The following is a 19,910-nucleotide window of genomic DNA, read 5'->3' on the forward strand; positions in this document are numbered from 1 at the left end:
TCTTGTCTACCAGGAAAAAGAGAATGAATTTTTCCCAGAAAATGCCTCAAGATTCACTTTGATTGGATGAGCTTAGGTCACATGCCCCCTTTGAACAAATCTCTGTGGCTGGGGGACAGAATGCATTGAATAGTTTAACCTGAGTCACTTCCTCTATTCCTGGGGCTGGAAGAAGATTAAGTTTTTCCAGAGCCTCATGAATCCCCAAACATTTTCTGGGCTGATAAGGAAGTGAGTAGGGAGCAATGGATATTGAGAAGGCCACTAACCAAGGACCACTGCAAAAGGTTAGGAAGAGATACTATCCCTACATGAAAAGCTGCAGTGAGTGGCCAAATGCTTAAAGTTTTTCCATTTGAAAACTAGAGCACATGCTGTTTAAACCAAATCTGATGTGTCTAATGTGATACAAATTGACTTTCATCAGCAGGCATGAAGAACAATCATTAACCTTTGAATTTTGTGATTTTATAAAGCATTGAATTCTATACTTCAGTGCTCTCATGAGGGAAGCTTTTTTGTTTATGCATTTTAGCCATTTTCAACATGGCCTAAATTGAAACAGAGAATGTGTGGGGTTTTTTTCCTTCTAGTGTAAAATCGAATAAGCAACAGCACACTGCAGGAAGTCAGTCTAGCCACAGCAAATCTGTACTTGTTTTTGTGAGAGAGGATGGGAGAATGAAAATTTGCCCTGTGGCATCAATTTCCTGTTTAATGTTCTCCAAGAGGCATTTGGAAAATGCCCAGCAACACAGATGTACATAAATACCACACATAACTTGTTTTCGTGAGTGGAAAGAGGGGTCTGTAAAATTATGACAAGACTGATTTACCCTCATCGCCTGGTAGTTGGTGAGTCACTCTACCTTTCACTTAATAATTTGGAGGATGGATCATTCCAGAGTGTGGCTTTGGAAGGACAAGAAGTATAGGAATAGCATGGCATTTGGCTTCTTAGCTCAAGTTCTTATTCATTTAGGGCCACTTACATTCCAAAGTTTGCTTGTGCCTGCTGGAAGCTGCCTTCAGACTGCCTGTAAGAGATATATATCTATATCTGTATACATATATATAGAAAATGACAGTTTTCTAAAAATACAAACAAAATAACATGCCCCAAACAGAAACCCATCTGTAAGATTTGAAGACACAAATTTGTTTGTTTTCAAACCACAGAAAAACATATGCATATACCACACAGTATCTCTCAAGGTGTGGGAAGATGTGTTCTCAGTTCTGTACAGTCATATTACCCCAGAACACTCACACACCATTTTTGAACAACTTATTTGAAAGGTCATGGCTTGGTTGCAGAACCAAACTCTTATTTTTGTTTCAGAAACTAACCTCTAGGGCTACTATATAACTTAAGAACTTGACATAGAAAGGAAGATTCAGACTTAAAGAATCCATCCTCTAACTTACTCTTTTGAGCCACTTCCTCACATAAGGCAAGATGAGAAATAATAGTTATGATCTGTTAAGTATCTACTCAGGTGCTTAAGAAGGACTATGCAAGGAAGGCCTTTATATATCTCAATGTTAATCCTTCTCATACCCCACTATTTGTTTCAAGTCTCCCCATCGTATAGATGAGGAAACTAGGACTTACAGAAGATAAATTACAGCCCAAGGTCACCTCAATAACTAGTGGAACCAGTAGTCAAGCCCAGATCTGTCTAGCCCTGAAACCCATGCTCTGTTCTCAAATTTAGAAATTATTAATTTAGGATTCATGGATGGGCTTCAGAAGATTCACAAGAGCCTAAAATTAAATGCATATATATATATATATATATATATATGCTTTTTTTTCTGGGGAGAGGGTCTAGAACTTTCCTCAGACTTATCAGCTGTAATTCCAGAGCCTGACATAGTCTTGAATACAGTAGGCACATGATAAATACTTGCTCAATGAACAATATGGGTCCATGACACAAAAAAGGATTAGTACCACTGCTCATCCCATTATCTGACCTACAGCTTAAGAGATTTGAATTTCCAGTACAACTGGCTTTGTTTTAGATACATAAATTCATTCCTTTAAAGAGTTAAAAATGCTGAATTTAGTTGATATTCCATTTGAAACTATTTGATATTTATATAAAAAGATTAAACATTTTTAGAGGCTATTGTCTAAGGAGATGTTTTTTTCTTAAATAGAGCTTGCTAAAGCAAAGGAATGGAAACTCTTTAGACCACTATAGAATAGAAATATAATGTGAGCCAAAAAGGCAAGCTCCATTTGTAATTTTTAACTTTCTAGTAGCCACATTCAAAAATAGGAAGAAGAAACAGCTAAAGCTAATTTTAATCATGTTTTATTGAAGTCAATATGTTCAAATTATTCTCATTTCAACCTGAAAGCAATATGAAAAATTATTAATGAGATATTTTACTTTTTTTCATACTAAGTCTTGGAAATCCAGTGTGTATTTTACACTTACTTCAGACTGGCTTCATTACTTATGCTCAGTGGCCACGCTGGCTCGTGGCTGCTCTACTGGGTTGTGCACATGGAGACCCGGGTGGTTGAAAGAAGTGGGCAGTGTTGCTGAAGCACAGAGGAAAGCAGGATGAGAATGAGGCAGGTCTGGGCACGTGGGGAGACACTCTGACAATCCAAGATACAGTGACGTTAGGTTAGGTCGCCAGTTCATATTGCCGAAATTGTGGCTCTGCAGGTGATTATTAAGACAGGTTCTAGAAAACAGTGTAAAATCCAGCATTTCAGCAGAAGTCTTTTCCTATTCCTGCAGTCACCTTCTTTTCTTCGTAACAGATGTGCAGATCCAGGGTGCACATTTAGGGGAAGATTTGATGCAAAGTGACTAAAGTTACGCCTAGTAATTATAATAATTTTGTTCTTTTAACCACCGCTAGAGCAAAGGATCTGAGTTTTATAGTGCATAGCTCAGGCTTTCCCCACGTCCTGGAGTTGCATTCCTCCATTTGACAGACCCAGGAAGGAGGCTGCAGAGCCCTGAGGTCATAGACTACAAGAACAGACAGATCCATAAAAGAGCCCAGGAAATTTTGTTCTGCACCCTGCCCAAGCTTCACTCGTATTCTTTTATGTGCTTTTTGAGGCTGTCCTAAGGCTTTTTCACAGGGTGTGGTCCTAGTCTACTCTTCTGTCTGCCTCTTCTAAGGCTGAGATTGAGCTCATTATAATACCTTTTGCTCCTAGGTGCGCAGCTTGTGATCTAGAAACACATCTAGAAATACTTTGTTGATATAAAGTATCTTTTGGAGTTTCTTCTAAATAGTTCAGTTACTCAACATGACAAGCATAATATTGTATTTCTCCATAAAATACTTAGAATCCATTTGGGAGCTGACAGTCCGGTTAGCACAGGTAGCACACCTAGAATTCCCAAGAATTGAGAAGTTACCTGAATCCATATGACGTGGTTTCATTTTACCCCTGGCCTTATGTTAAATGCATTTATTTTAAGCAAGTGGTAAAAAGATATTTTAAATTTTAAAGGAAAAAAATATAACCAAACATATGAAGACCTTTGCCACTTGAGGAAAATAGAGATACTGTATATTTGGGAACTTTCAATTTTAACGTCATATGCTCCTGATAAACTATGAAACATTGACAAGATAAGTTCAAATTTATCAAAGTAAAATGAATTCCTACATCCATACAAATATTTGCTGGGTGAGGTGCCGATGTAGTTGAACAGATTCTTTCCACCATCACTAGTATCACCACCTGTTACCAACACCAACTCTACCACCAGCACCACCACCACTGTTACCACAACCACAAACATGCCTCTCCTTCCATTAACCTACTTCAGGTAGTCGGGAAAAAGAATCTAGGGAAACAATGTTTCATGGAGAGTCACCTCTGTACTCAGGGCCATGTCCTCCAGCAGGTTACTGGGTCATGGAGTGGTATGAATTGGAAAATGCAGCATTTCTAAACCAATCTGCTATCCAGACACTATCTTCTTCCTCTATAATGACGCAAAGTTATCTGCTGAGGTAGATATCAACTAGCGTAATAGAAGAGTCTAAGAAAGCGATTAACTAGGAGGGTGAAAATACAAGTCAGAGATGACTGTGGCTGAAAACCCTTGGGGAGTAATGAGATAGGAATTTCTTAGGATTCAATTCATAATGGAGAGCGTCAGAGTGTGGAGGAGTGGATGGGTAGGTGATGATTCATATCGCCTGCACAGGGTACAACCTCAAAATACTGAGGTTGCTCCTACAAAGCATATATGAAAACCAGTCTCAGAACTGCAGTCACTACTAACCGTTGACCATTGACTCTGTGCTGGTTAATTTCTAAGATTGCTTTTGTAGCAAAATAGTGCCTTGTTCACAGCTAGCTTACAAGCAGAAGCCGTTAGGAGGATGTTCTTCAACATGTGTGATCTGTTTCTTAATTCTCTGAGTCTTAGTGGCTTTATCTGCAAAATGGGAATAATGCAGTATAAATTAGAAGATGCAAATAAAATAAAATTCAAAAAAAAGAAGATGCATAATTTATTACACAGGATCTTCAACATATATTAGGAATGATCATGATAACATAGACCTTACTTACTAAGAGACTGCTTGCCTTATCTCTATTAACCTCTTAATATCTCTAGGAAATAGATACTATTATCACCCCCATTTTATAAGCAAGGCTCAGCAAGGTTAAAATCACACAGCTTGCAGAAAGATTTCTTCTACTGTACTTTTCACTGTTGGTGCAACTAGATTTCTTTAATTTGCAATGGTTTAGACATCAATGGAAGATGAAAATTATCTAAACTCAAATATAAATACATATAGAAAAACTCACTAATCTAGACCAACTGGGCCATTTTGAAGGAAATGCAGCTTTATTACTTTCAAGTACATACAGTAATGAGAAAAATGACTAACAAGTGCTGGCAGTTCAGACCTAGATTTAGTTAATAGATAAAAATGATTAGTGTATCCAAGAAGTTCTGGTCTTGCGTACACTTTGAATAGAATGTTTTATAAGTAAAAGAAATCTCAAGGGTTAGAAGACAAATTATCTTCTTTGATAAGTAAATGCTTTCTTTCAGATATTATTTATACTGTCATTTATTTACTAAGCCATTTTTTCATAGATAGTATAAAAGAACACACCAGCTCAGTCCCTGCACACATGATAAAAAATTAGAGGTTAAAACTGTCCAAATTAAGTGCTGACATTTTAAATTAGCTTAACTTATTTGTCTTTTAATTTGTTAGAATATAATGTTCCAAATAAATGTAAATTTCTAAAATGTTTTTCAAATATTACAGTTATTCAAACTTTATAAAAAATATTTATTCTGGTATTAATATGAAAGGCATAGTATCAACTATGTCCTTTGTTACCATAGACAGTTTCTGAGGAATGTAGTCTTTTCTCAAATGAAATATTTATGTTATCTATGAGTACTCTTTATAGTAGAAAACGGAAAAATGGAGAAGAAAGTGTTCAGACTATAGTCTTTGACAACCCTGGTGCTAAATCTGCTCTCAGTTACAGACCTGAGACTTCCATTCACCACAATGTACCAAGTATGGCCCAACTTTGGTGTGGAATCTTTTAGCTGTTGCTGTTAATCCATGGAAAATGTTTTAGTGTGACGTGTTCCCATTAAAAGTTAACGGATTGTTGCAAAAAGAATAAAGGGATTTATTAAATATGGTGGTCTTGTACCATGCCAAATATTTTGTGGGAACACAGCAAAGGTAATAATTGGCATTATAACAAATGAGGGTCTCAGCAAGTCCCAGCTGTTGAACACATGATTGTTACTTGGGAGGGCAAATAGCAATATTTTTCCATCTCTTAAGTACAGTCTGCTCTTGATACGCCCGCATAACTACAATGACCCATTAGTGAGAGTTACATACAGAGAAAGGAGACTGAGGGACTACATTTCTTTTCTCCTGCCTAAATGAAACTTCATCTGGTTGGTATCTGTCCAGAGTTAAATTTTCCATATCACACAAACTCTGTGTCAGTATTTTAATTGCATTTGATAGGATGTCTTTCTTTATAAAAGCCAAACAAACATTTGTAATAAATTTTTTATTAGGTAGTATCTGTTGTTTTTATTGCATATCTGCGTATATAACTAAATTTAATGTTCAACAAGCAACTTTTTTTTTTTTTTTGGCCACACCGCACAGCATGTGGGATCTTAGTTCCCCAACCATGGATCGAACCCACGGCCGCTGCATTGGGAGCATGGAGCCTTAACCACTGGACTGCCAGGGAAGTCCCTCAACAAACAACTTTTAGGCATCTGCTTTATGCCCAGCACTATAACCTGCATAAGCAAAGAAAAAGAACCAGGCACTGTCCTTCAAGAACTTTAAGTCTGGGTAGAGAGATAAGATATATTTATCCAGCATCATAGAGTTAGAAGGGACCCCAGAGGTAATACAGTTTTGGGGTTATATATTCAAACTCTAATGGAGAGTTAGCATAAACAAGTGAAGTGCCCAGGTCACTAGGGTACCAGGTCACATCAGAGAGTTCCTGCCCTGTGTTAAGGGACAGTTACTTTGCTTCTCAATAGATTTGCTGCCATGCAGAAATATAGGCTTCTTGTTGCCCGATCTGTTGATTTCTTTTTCAGAGAGGGTAGAATTCCAAGCCTTCCAAAAATTTCCCAATTTTTAAACATTGCCAACTATTTTGAATTTTCCTAAGGCCAGATGAAACACATCTGTGGGCCTTATTCAACCTGTAGGCTGCCATTTTGCAACCTCTGGTCTAGATTAACTCTTCCATTTACAGATGTGGGAAACGGCCTGTTCAAAGTCTGGAATTGTTCTCCAGGACTCCCAGTCCAAAACTTCCACCACTTAACTACACCTTCTCTCAGTAAGCAAACAATTTTAGATGACTTCAAAAGGAAAAAAAAAATTATAGTTATAAAGCAACACTGATTTTTTTTTAAAGCACAAGATAATATCATGAAAACGATGTGGTGAATCTGTGGGGGAGAAGTAATAGAATGCTCATGGCAGGAAGAATTTGAGAAGGGTTTTGCAAGAGGCATTTGTGCTAAATCTTGAAGGAAGTGATTAATACAAATTCATAAGAAGGAACAGTAAGGCGAATTCAGTAGAGGGGAATAGAATAAAGAAAACACATGATTAATAATTTGTTAATGTACATGCAATACAGCACAGAGTATGGCTTGACTTAATCAGGGAGTAAAAATCATGTCACTATCATTCACTCAAAAAATATTTCTTGAGCTCTGTGTGCTAGGCACTTGTCTAGGCCCTGTAGATACAGCAGCAAACAAGAGAGCCAAGGTTTGGTTTCTTGTGGACTGTTTTTTCCAGTGGCACAGACAGGTAATAAACAAGTAAAAAATAATATAAAGTACTATGAATAAAATAAAACTAAGAGATGTGACAGTAGCAGCTGTGAATGCACATTAGACAGGATGGTCAGGGAAGACTTCTCTGAGGAGATAGCAGTTGCACTGAGTTGCATCAGTGCATCTGATGCATCATTTGAGTTGCATCAAATGATGAGAAGAAGCCAGTCATGCAATGATCTGGGCAGAGACCTTTCAAGTCAGAGGGAAAAGTTAGTGCCAAGGGCTTTGGGCAGGAAGGAACAGAAGAAACGAGTGAACTAAAGCAGAGTGAGCTGTGGCAAGTGCGGTAGGAAACAAGGTCAGAAAGATAGGCGGATGCTTATTAGGCCTTGGTAAGGAGTCTGGAGTGAAATGAGGTTTCCCACAGGGAAGCAACATAATTTGATTATAAATGCTCAGTTCTTAACGAGAAAGTAGAATAATTTGATAAGAAAAGGAGGTAAATAATGGAAGTTCTTAAATGGAAGCTGATAAAATACAGTTAATTTTAGGGAATTGCTATAGATTCCAATGGGCAGAACAAAGATGAAAAGGGTGGCTGAGAGTCTACTCTGCCTGCCGAATGCAGAATGGATTGGGGTCAGGAGCTCTGGGTGGAGGCTGTGGACAATCCAGGGATAAAGAGGATTAGGATTCAGTCAGCAGTGGTGGAAATGAAGGAAAGTAAGCATCACAAACACAGAACAGAATGGATTGATGCAAATCAGAACAATCAGAGGAGAAAAACTGTTGTGAGGAACTCTCAAGTTTCAGAGTTGGAGGCCATTTTGGGAGTGACCTTGGTGACTAAGATGGGAGAAAATTCTATCAAGATACTAACTCTTAGGGGATCATGAGACATATAAACAACTAGAAATATAAAATTAAAGAGGCTTTGGGGGTAACAGGGTAGGACAGGAGAGAGGTTTAGAACTACTCTTTGTAACAATAGAAACTGAGGTTAAGAGAGAAGCAGAACTCCCAGGAGGTAATGTATTTGTTTTGTTTGTTTGTTTGTTTGTTATTTGGCCACAGCATGCAGCTTGCAGGACTGAACCCGGGCCACAGCAGTGAAAGCCCAGAATCCTAATCACTAGGCCACCAGGGAATTCCCCAGGAGGTAATGTAAAGAAGAGAAACAGGTCAAAAAACTCAACCCTGATTATATCCATAGCAAGGCTGAGAGTACAGTGTAACTAGGTGTTTGTTCTTTTTTTTTTTTTTTAATTGATCTGTTCAATCAAGGATAAAAGCACAAAGCCCATTTGTCAACTAGGGTTTGGGAAAAAATAGCTTGCTAGAAGCATGCAGCTATTCTACATCAGTGTAATAAACACTATTATGTTTTACTATAAGAAAGTGTTATTTGTTTATTTATTTATTTATTTTTTGTGGTATGCGGGCCTCCCTCTGTTGTGGCCTCTCCCGTTGCGGAGCACAGGCTCCGGACGCGCAGGCCCAGCGGCCATGGCTCACGGGCCCAGCCGCTCCGCGGCACGTGGGATCTTTCCAGACCGCGGCGTGAACCCGGCTCCCCTGCATCGGCAGGCGGACGCGCAACCACTGCGCCACCAGGGAAGCCCAAGAAAGTGTTATTTGAAGCAAAATTTAAAGGAATACAAAACTTAGACTTGGATGGCTTCTCTCTCATTTTCACTTACTATTGATGATTACTTAATATTTGAATGTAAACCTAAGTGTTTTCCTAGAATCTGCAGCCTCTCTGTATAGTCTAGGAAGGCTGATAGTCCTGAACTTGAAATCTCTGAGTTTGAAAACAAAACAAACCAAAATTTCAGGCAGACTTTTAAACTAGCACTTTACTCTTAACATAGCAAAGCATTAATTTTATATTTTAAGAAAAAAATTAAAAAACTTTTATACCCACAAATGTTTATTCAGTGCCTATGTGCAAGAATGAAGAAGATATGGCTGTAAGCGCCCATGGAGCTTACAATTTCATCAACAACAAAAAAATTGTTCTTCACAGTAGAGGAATTACTTTTAGCAGAGCAGAGAGTGAGGGTTAATTTAAAGAATAAGAAGTTGATTGTTTTATAGGAAGACCCATGGCTATTGTCAGTTCCTTTTAAGAATAATCAAGCTCATAAAATGAGTGTAGAGGAAAAGATCAAGGACCTATTTTCCCATTCAAAATGCCAAATTGTGCCTTCCTCAGAAAAATTCTGAGGAAATTTGCTTGGTCAATTAGGAAAATTCTAAAAGATTACCTTCAATTATTTTATTTATTTTAGTTTTTGGCCACACCCCGCAGCATGTGGGATCTTAGCTCCTCGACCAGGGTTCAAACCTGCACCTCCTGCATTGGAAGGCAGAGTCTTAACCACTGGACTGCCGGGGAAGTCCCTCCCTCAATTATTTAAAAAATGCTTTCCAATTTTATTGTTTCGATTTTGAGGAAAATCACTACTGCTTTCATAAACATTAACATGTTCATCAGTGCTTGTCATGAAGAATTCAAACAATGAACACAGTACAAATATGAACATGAAAAAAATCATCTCAGTTCCCACTACTTCATAATGATATCATCATTATTATGCTCAGAAAAACATCATCTGGGTGCTTATACTCAGATAGAAGGATAGATTAGAAGGGTAAAAAAGGAGGAGGGAGATAGAGACATATTTTTATACAAATTAGGTTCTGTGTTGCTATTTTTAATAAAATATATTACATTTAATTGTATCTGAGCTTCATTGGAAGAAAAGAAAAACAAAAAGGCAAAAATAGAAGGGAAAGAAAGATGGAAGAGAGTGTGAGAAACACCAGAAGCCACTGAACTCTGGCCTCTAGTGCCATACTGCTCCATACTAGGTGTACTAATCTGTGATTTAGTAGAAGTTTTTATTAGCTTTAATTATGTTATGTTAAGGTACATGTTTAACACTTCACTTTGATGTATTACCCTTATTATCCTTCCATGTTTAATCCAGTTCAGTTATAACATATGAGATAGCTTTCTATCATAAGCACATATTTTTCCATTAATTTATGCTAAAAACTAACAAAGATGATGTAGAATAGGCAGTCCTCTACATGGTTCTGACATGCGTGAGTTTCAGTACCACACTTTAATTACATAACACCAGGGCCCTAATAACACAGTTCATTTTAGTTAGCATGCTACGTGGTATATTAACTGTGAGTAACTGCATAAAGTACAAACTTCGCTCCTAGCACTTCAGCATACAAATCACTATGTAAATAACAGATGCGCATCATGATCCATGACTAATCACATCACTTCCTCCAAAGTCTGTATGGTCACCTCACATCTGTTATTCAGTTCACCCAGATCTGTTTGCTATCACACAGATAGCAAAGTGTGCAGTTGCACTGCTTCCTTGTCTCCCAGCGATAAACCTCTGTGACATTGTACAGAAATGGTCAATCAAAAAAACGAATTGACCAACAATGATGAAAGTACAGCAAAGTACAAAAAGATATAAAGCTGGAATTGAAATCCGAATGGGGATTGGGGTTATAGAAGAAATAGCTGACTGTAGCAATGTTGTCACTGCTCCAGTGTGAGACCCTCTAGGTATGCAGCAAGAAGCACTTAGTGAAGGCAAACTAATGACATTAAAGAGGAAAGTGGTTGTGATGAAAAGGATGACGATGTCCAAGAGGAAGTGAATCCAGTAAAATACTTCATATTAAGGAAGCTCTTGGAGACATGTCACAACATTGAACATGCAAAGGATAAAATGTTGGAAGCTGATCCAGACTTAGAAAGAAATATGACAATTTTGCCAAAGCAAGGAAAAGATGTATTGTAAGTTGTACGATAAAACAGTAAGTACTGCTGAAACTACTCTTGGTATGTTTTTTACAAGGAAGTAAAATACTTTAATCCTCAATGTTTCTAATGCTTTAAATTATAGTTTACTGAATATCTGTGTTTACTACTTTTTTCTTCTCCCTATACATTTATAACTGGCCTTAAGAGGAGTTTAATGTTTTCACAAAAAATTTTAAAGGTCTTGGAATAATCATAATATTTCCTATTGATTATCAAGATCACTTGGCATGGCTTCAGCTCGCATAGTCATTTTTACGTCCTATACTCCCAAGCAAAGTGAGATCTGCCTTACTTAATTACGCCATGCAAATTAGCACTTAAATATATTTTGTCCCCATTTTGTGTATCTTGACTCCTCAACTGGAGTTGAAACTGCTTAACTGAGAAATAAGCAAACCCTCTTACTTCTACATTGCCTACTCCACCTAGCATAGCATTGAATATTTGGTAACTGCTTAAATAGCACTTATTGGCTTATTAAATAGCTACTCTTATGGTGAACAATAGGGATTTTATAAAGTGTGAAGACATAATAATAAATATTATTCCTTTCATGAGAGTGTAAGATTTACCCATTTTATTTTCCACTGTTAGGGCAACAAAGTATGGCTCCCAAGGTTGTATATTCCTAGCTCACAGGTACACTGTTCCTTTGGTTGATGAGGTAAATGGTGGCCTATGGATTTGCTTTGTACACAATTTGTATAATCCCACAGGCAGCCCTGACTCCTACCCCTAGCACCAAGAACAATGCCTACCATACCGAAGGCACATGATAAATATTTATCAAATGAATGTAATTAGTAATAATTACTAGGACTGTGCACTGTACATTGTGCCAGATTTTTTATATATATTATCTTATACTATCCTTACCACAATCCTATGGTCCCCATTTTATAGATGAAAAAAGCTTGCCTCGGAGAGATTATGTGACTCACCCAGCAAGGGCCTACTAGAACTGGAATTTGAATATAGGGCTGTTTGATACTAATTCCATCACACTGCTAATAAAGTGACATTAGTGACATCAAATGATGTGCAAATGGATTAGAGAGAAAGAGATGATGCAATTAAAAATCTCTTCAAATTCATTTCCTCTTATCCCAGGCCAATTCTGACAAGGGGAGAACTTCTCATCAGATTTATTTTTTTGCATAATTTTCCAGTTATAATTTCCCTTGTGACATTCCTTTTTTAAAAACCAATTTCTAGAAAGAATCACAAAAATGTATTTCCTATATTAGCTTAAAGCAGAAATGATTATTTAGAACAGTCTCTATATTTACATCATTTTATGACGCTCTCAGTATATAAAAAAAGGTGTGTGTGTGTGTAACATCTTTTATATTTTAAGAAGTTCATGTTTTAAAAAAATCAGTTCAGGGCTTCCCTGGTGGCGCAGTGGTTGAGAGTCCGCCTGTCGATGCAGGGGAAACGGGTTCGTGCCCCGGTCCAGGAAGATCCCACATGCCGCGAAGCGGCTGGGCCCGTGAGCCATGGCCGCTGAGCCTGCGCGTCCGGAGCCTGTGCTCCTCAACGGGAGAGGCCACAGCAGTGAGAGGCCTGCGTACTGCAAAAAAAAAAAAAAAAAAAAAATCAGTTCGTTTTCTGCTTTGGTATTTCCCTACACAAACACTTTATAGGTACTTCTTGGCTAATAAACTAGTGATCATAGGAGGAGACATATCACTGTAGCATAATACACTACATAAATTTCTATTAATTTCTTATTCTAGTAGCAACACATCAGATCAGCCACAGCAGGCTCTTCATGCGAAGGGTCAGGAGGCACATGAAACCTGAAGAGGCCATCATGGGCCATCAGAGACTGTGATGTACCTGGGCAAACCCACTGTTTTTTGGAGGGCTGCTATCACTGTCAACTCAGCAAATGCCCCTGCTTCAAACTTGAGTTAGTTTGAATCCACTGTTGAACAGAACACGGTTTACTGTCTAATTTCTCTGTCTCCTCTCTGTGTCTGTCTCTCCCTGACTCTCTTTCCTGCTCTCTCTCCCTGACCACATCCCCCCTGCTGCCCCATCCCTTTTCTCTTCCCAGGATTCTATGCTAAAACTGCTTTTTAAAATCAGGCTTTTGTTCTTTGATATTTGTTCTACTTTTAGATTCTTACTGTATGCCTTACAATGCTCTTTCCTGGCTGTTCAATTTGCCTCCCTTCAAATCTTCAGAGTTGTCTTCCTCTCTCTCTTGTGTGTGTGTGTGTGTGTGTGTGTGTGTGTGCGTGTTTTCAAGTTCTAGACAGATGGGAGAGAAAAATATAAAAAACAAAACAGAGGTGGAAGCCCATCTAGGCCAAACTTAGTACATATTACAATTTTTATGACATTGGAGCTGGCAACATTCTGATTAAAGATCCACGACTTCTTCATTCAAAAGCAAACGCTAGCTTAGTATAATATGAAATAATATAATATGAAATAATGTAGTATGAAATAATATAGAATAGAATAGAATAAAATAGAATAGAAATACCATGATTCAAGGTGGAACTGTGAAAACCATACTTCCAAAAAAAACTGTCTACTTTCCCTCTCCATACAAGGTAGAATTTGGAGGGCAGGTGCTCCATGGTGAACGGCAGAATGAAGAGGAATAAGACAGCAGTGTAGTTGTCAGGATTAACTCCTCTCTGGGAAAGAAGCCACAAGAGAAAACACTGAAACTCTTTAAAAGCAGTAGATCTTTTCCAGTCTCTTGAGACATCTATCAGCCTGCCTGGTTCAAAAGAAAATTTTACTTGCACTCTTGTTTCCCTTTTCTGTTCTGTGCAGTGGTCTTTGATCCTAACTTCAAATCATGTACTACTTCTTATTTTAATTAAATTTGTCCTCAAAGTCAGGCATTTAAAAAGGATGCAACTTGGCTGTTCTTCTTGTCTGCCTAGAACTTCCTGGTGTAACCTCTCTCCTCTGTATTAAACTGGGTGATATTTTCCCATGGGTCACTGAGAGGGTGCTAACTTTATTATTTTTTAATTTTGGTTTTCTCTATTCTTCTATTCAATATTCTGTCAAGTCCATGAGTGAAATTTTTATTTCACACATTATGCTTTCCTTTCTCTTTAAACTAAAAGATCTGTTGCCTGAGCATTTAGTAAATGCTCCATTAAGGTGGTAGCTTGGCTCGTGTTCAGGACCTGAAACAAAGAGTTCTGTCAATGGTGGTCAGTTAGTGGGTTTTTTCCATCAATATTCTCTCTCAAATACGTCACTCTCCTTGGGGCTTAAACTATATCCCCTCTGTACAAATTCAGTTGTTCAACAAATATTTATTGAGCAATGACTACATGCTAGGCCTATAGATACGGTGGTAAACAGAACAAATAAGTTCTTATCTTCATTGAGCTTACATTTTAGGGGGGATGACATTAAACAAAACAGTAAATAAAAGGAAAAGCAATATAAATTTTGATAGGTAAGTGCTATCACAGGGGAGGAAAAACTTTTCCTCTACTTTCTTACAATCTGTCACTAGGACCTGCAAATTAAGCTGACAAATGACAGATTAAACAGCAGAAATTATTAACATACACATTTTATCTGATGTTAATAATTTCACATGGCACAGGGGCTTCATAGGAAAGAGGTGAAAACCCTGAAGAAGCAGTTAGACTTGGGGGCCTATATACCATTTTAACAAAGGGTGATAAACTGTGGAGAAGTAACTAGAGAAAGGAAAGGGTTTTGGGCTTCTAGGCATGGTAAATTGTGGGAAAGTGACTAGGAAATATATGGGGGTACCTAACAGAAGAGACGGGTTATTTTAATAAGATTTGTTTGTGAAGATTCATCTTGGTATCAACTCCTCATCTCCAGATAAGAATGTTTTGTTCTTTCTGGTACCAGGATGGCATATTTTTCACTGGAAATTTATGCCCTGCTTTTAGGTAGAAATGGGGAAGGGCAGAGAGCCCTTCTTGCATCTGCTGTTTTTCAATTGCCTTCAGCTCAATATAATAAATATGGCCTCAGCAGTGTATTTAGAGGTGCATGTTCTGATTCCCTCACTGTGAAAGCAATTAATGGATATACTATGATGGGGTAGAGATGCACTGCTTTAAATAGGGTCATTAGGGAAGGTTTTTATTAGGAAATGACATTTGCTCTGAGAGCTAAAAGCTGATATCCTAGACAGTCAATTCAAGGTCCCAAGAAAGAAGTCTGCAGGTAGAGGGAACAGCATTGCTACCCTGTGGCAGCAATGAGCCCCAGAGGCTGTCCTGCTGAAGAAAAGAAAGGCAGCCAGAGGGGCAGAGGAGAGGTGAGCAAAGGGGAGTGTGGAGGAGGTGAGGTCAGGGAATCATCAGGGGCTGGATCCTGTGGGGCCTTTGTGGGCCATGGGAAGGAATTTGGATTTTATTTTAAATGCCATGGGAAACCTCTGGAGGGCTTACACTTGAGGGTGACAAGAGCCAGTATACTTTTAAAAGCTTACTCACAATATGTGTGGAAAACAGATTTTAGGAGGTGGGATGGTAAATGCAGGAAGTCTAATTGGGAGGTGAATCAGTAGTCCAGGTGAGAGATGATGATGGCTTGGACTAGGTGGTAGCAGTAGTGATGGAAAAGTGTATAGATTTAAAATACATTTTGGAAGTAGAACTACCAGGACGTGCTGATGAGGTAGATAGATACAGGAGAAAGGGGAAAGGGAGGAGTGGAAAATGGCTCTTAAAATTTCGGCTTGACCACTATGGTGTGTTTACTGAGACAGGGAGGACCGGGGAGGAAGAGTTTGGGGAAGAGGAATGAAGAGTTCTGTTTGTGCATGTTCAGTGTGAGGTGCCTATTAGACATCCCAGGGGAGCTGTGTAGAGCTTGGAGTTCAGGGGAGGTTGGCATCTCTTGCCCTTAAGTTTGGAGGAAATTTTACAGAGCAAATAGTCTAAGAGAAATAACAATACATCTCTCTTGAAGTTAGAATTACATCTTCATTTATTAATGTGTGAGTCAACTGCTTAATTTTGGAAAGCAAATGACTGGTGATGGCAGGTTAATACAAGAGGAGGACACTTTTGACATTTGCTGTTAAATCAATGTAGATAGTATTTTTCAGAGCAGGATTCTAAGTGTTCATCTGGGAATGTTCCAAACGATTTCCCAGTTTATTCTGATGTTTGACTGGATTTAAATCCCAACTCTATCACTTACTAACCTTATGATTGTGGCAAGTTATTTAAGTTTCCACAGCACTGTTTTCTTGTGAGGAAATGGAGATAATATTGACCTCACAGGGTGGATTTCATCAGCGGCCTCTTTAGTCTTACGTGGACATTATGTGAAGGGAGACAAGAGATTAGTGAAAGTTATATTTGTCTATGGCTCCCAAAGATGACCTAGATTCAAGCTGGATCGGCCCAAGAGGGGCCAGCTAAGGTGCTCATTACAGCACTACAAGGAGGCCTGAACCCTATCCATCACCTCCTCCACTTTGAGATGCACTATGAAGAGAGTGAGCCCTGCTGGCAACCTGGAGTGGATGATCAGTTAATAAGCTCAAAGGAGGGTGTGGAGTTGATCCCTGACTCTAAGCCTGGGGCTACTAAGACTTGCCTTGAGAAAGCGACACATGTTTGTTATTCAGACTGATGCCCCTAATGCAGTGGTTCTCAAGTTTAAGTGTGCATCAGAATCCCCTGGAGGGCTTGTTAAAGCACAAATTGCTGGGCCCCACTCCCAGAGTCTTAAATTCAGTAGGTGTTGGATGAGGCCCAAGAATTTGCATTCCAACAATTTTCCAGGTAATGCTGATGCTCTGAGAACCACACTTCGAGGGAACCATTGCCCTCCTGCAACCCAGAGACCTAGGCTGTATGTGTGACTGTGACCCCACACTCTGTACCTGGTACAGGCAGGAGTTATCCATCTTGGCAACAATGTTAACAATGCATACAACAATGATGATCTCATACAACAATCCTCAACCTATGGGGAAAAACTCATCTCTAAACACAACTTCTCTCAGCTCCAGAGAGAAAATTAGAATCCTGGCTTTCAAGATCAATTGGATCCAAAACCCATATGAAATGAAGAATATAGAAAAGTAGAAAACTGCCTTAAAAAGCTATAGACCAGGGGCTTCCCTGGTGGCGCAGTGGTTGGGAGTCCACCTGCCGATGCAGGGGACGCGGGTTCGTGCCCCGGTCCGGGAGGATCCCACGTGCCGTGGAGCGGCTGGGCCCGTGAGCCATGGACGCTGAGCCTGCGCGTCCGGAGCCTGTGCTCCGCAGCGGGAGAGGCCACAGTGGTGAGGGGACCGCGTACCGCAAAAAAAAAAAAAAAAGCTATAGACCAATCCAGGGCCTGGGACCCCTGCCGCCTCCACAGTTTGCAACTAATCATAGGAATTGGGCCCAGGCAGTAGGCTGGACCTGAACTACTACAGCTCCCATGTCCTCTCTGAAATGGTACCCTGCCTCATGGAGATTGTGTGGGATACATTAAGAATTCCACCTGGGGCTTTCAATCATACCACAGGCAGTCAAACTTGGCCCAGAGGAAAGAAAGGGCTTGAAGTTTCTCTTAGTCCTATCCCCAAAAGACTATTTCATTTCTACTCTACAGACAACTAAGGTACTTTTGCTCTTTTGTACATTCTGAATTTTGTGTCCTTTTTCTCCCCTCCTATCTCCTGAAGGAAAGTCATCGTGTAGGTTTGCTCCATTTGGTTCCTCTGATCCTGGATCTTCCTGTCAGAGCTTATATTGTTCCCGTTGGAGGTTTTCTTGATATCTGACTGGCACCTAAATTTCCTGTCTCGTTGGGCCACAATCGACTTGACTTGTATTTCCCCTCCCATACATCCCTACTACTGGTCTCTCTGCCGTCTGGAATGAATGTCTTATCAGTCAAGTCAAGCTACATTATGGTGCAATAACACACGATCTTGATATTTTAGTGGTTTACAACAACGAACGTTGTTTTCTGATTTAATTTCTCATTCATGTTCTGTTCCACGTCATCTTTATCTCAGGGTTTGGACTGAAGGAGCAATCCCTACCTGTGACACACTTGTAATTTTACAGCAGAGAGAAAAGCAGTGGCAGAACCATGCAATAGCTTTTAAAGCTCTGCTAGAAGTGTCACATGTCCCTTCTACTCACATTAGTCAAAGAAAGTCAGAAAGCCAACCCTAATATTGGTGTGTGGAAAATATAATCTTCTCTTAGTATAATCCCTCCTGTAATATAATCCTCCCCTGCTGGGAGGGGCTGGCAGGGTGGAGCTGGACTTGTGTTTGTTTTTACAAACTGATACAAATTAAATTCTAACTTTATGGACATCTAGGAGATTCAAGTTAGCAGTGATCTGCTCCACCCTTCTTCCCTTTTTACTTTTGCAGCCTCCCTGTTTTCACTGGCCATTCTACCCATTTTCCTTCTGTCACTCAAGCCATAATCAGCTTCTTTGGACTCTACAAATTGATCTTAAACTTTCTTTGGTTGAGAGGTTGAGAAAGGGAAGAAAAGAAGTGAAACAGGGAGAAAGAGGAAAGGAAACTACTTTATTTAAGAATCTTAAACCAATGTACTTTCATAGATTTAAACACAACTATGCTCCACAGGAAAATTTCATCTGTCCAATGTGGTATAGACTAATGACATTACCAGTTGTCAGTGGCCATCTTTTAGTCACTGCCATGTTTGCTGCGATTGTGCCTATATACGGGGGTACTTTATGAACCCTCTTGACTCTGTTTTGTCCAGAAAGTACAAAGGCCATGGGACCATTGGAAGAGCTGGTAAGAAGACACATGGCTGTGATGGAAACCAAAGTGGAGAGAATAAACATTTTAAATGAGAAAATGATGAGAGTTGCATGTGTACAAGGGCTGAGTTGCTTCCCAGAAGGAATAGTTCTGAAGGACAAAGAGAATCAGGCAGCAATTGAAGAGCTGGGCTTTTGCAATCAAGAGTAATCAGCAAGAGATGAGGCACAGTGATTAACAAAATGGAAAGCCTTGCCCACGGAGATAGATGATCAGAATCAACACAGATGTCCTTTAGCCTGTGTTAATTCAGGAGAAGGCCAAGAGTTTGTTTGAGAACTTAAAGTCTAAATATGTTTGTGGTAGACCAAGGCCGGGCCTGCCTACAAAATAAGTGGAAAACTCCTACACCCTGCCGCCCAGGTGTAGATAAGGAGCGACTGCCCCAGGCTGGGCACAGCAAGCATTTCAAGGTCTGGAATCTGGACATTAGCCTGAATGAAACAGCTTACTGAGTAACTACATTTTTGCCTTATATGGTAGCATACATTTTTTCTGGTTGCTAATGTGTGTGGAGGTATGAAAGATAGTGAGTCCACACTCTGGGCTCCCCTGACCTCCCAGACATCTCACTCTCTTCAGGCTGCCAAGACCACCAAATTTATGATGTCTCTGTGAAAAACAAAGGAGGCAATGGACAGCTGCATCTGCCTTACCTCATGTCTACGCTTTGCACTGCCTACATGCTGCTTTGGAAATAAATCAAAGTGCAGCATCTTTGAACTGAACTCAAAATGTCATTCTTGCCCATTCTCTCACCTAGACCAGACTCCATGTTCTGACTCTGCATGGGGTGAAAGTACTGCTGAGGAAGTTCCTGTTAAAAGCCACAAGTGATCCATTAGTTTAAGGCTGGGCCCCATCTGCACTGTCAAATGACTAGGTAAGTGCAGATATTATATCTGTGAAGGTCAAGGGATTACTGCCTCAAGAGGTT

The 19,910-nt window shown here is 39.4% G+C and overlaps 1 protein-coding gene across 1 annotated transcript in view; it reads left to right on the top strand.

The window, feature by feature from the left end:
• Positions 1-19,910, top strand: part of LEKR1 (leucine, glutamate and lysine rich 1) — a 429,075-nt gene that overhangs the window by 120,155 nt on the left and 289,010 nt on the right. The gene's annotated exons all lie outside the window — the stretch shown is intronic.

The sequence above is a fragment of the Physeter macrocephalus genome, chromosome 1 (assembly GCF_002837175.3).
Source record: "Physeter macrocephalus isolate SW-GA chromosome 1, ASM283717v5, whole genome shotgun sequence".
Classification (NCBI taxonomy): Eukaryota; Metazoa; Chordata; class Mammalia; order Artiodactyla; family Physeteridae; genus Physeter; species Physeter macrocephalus.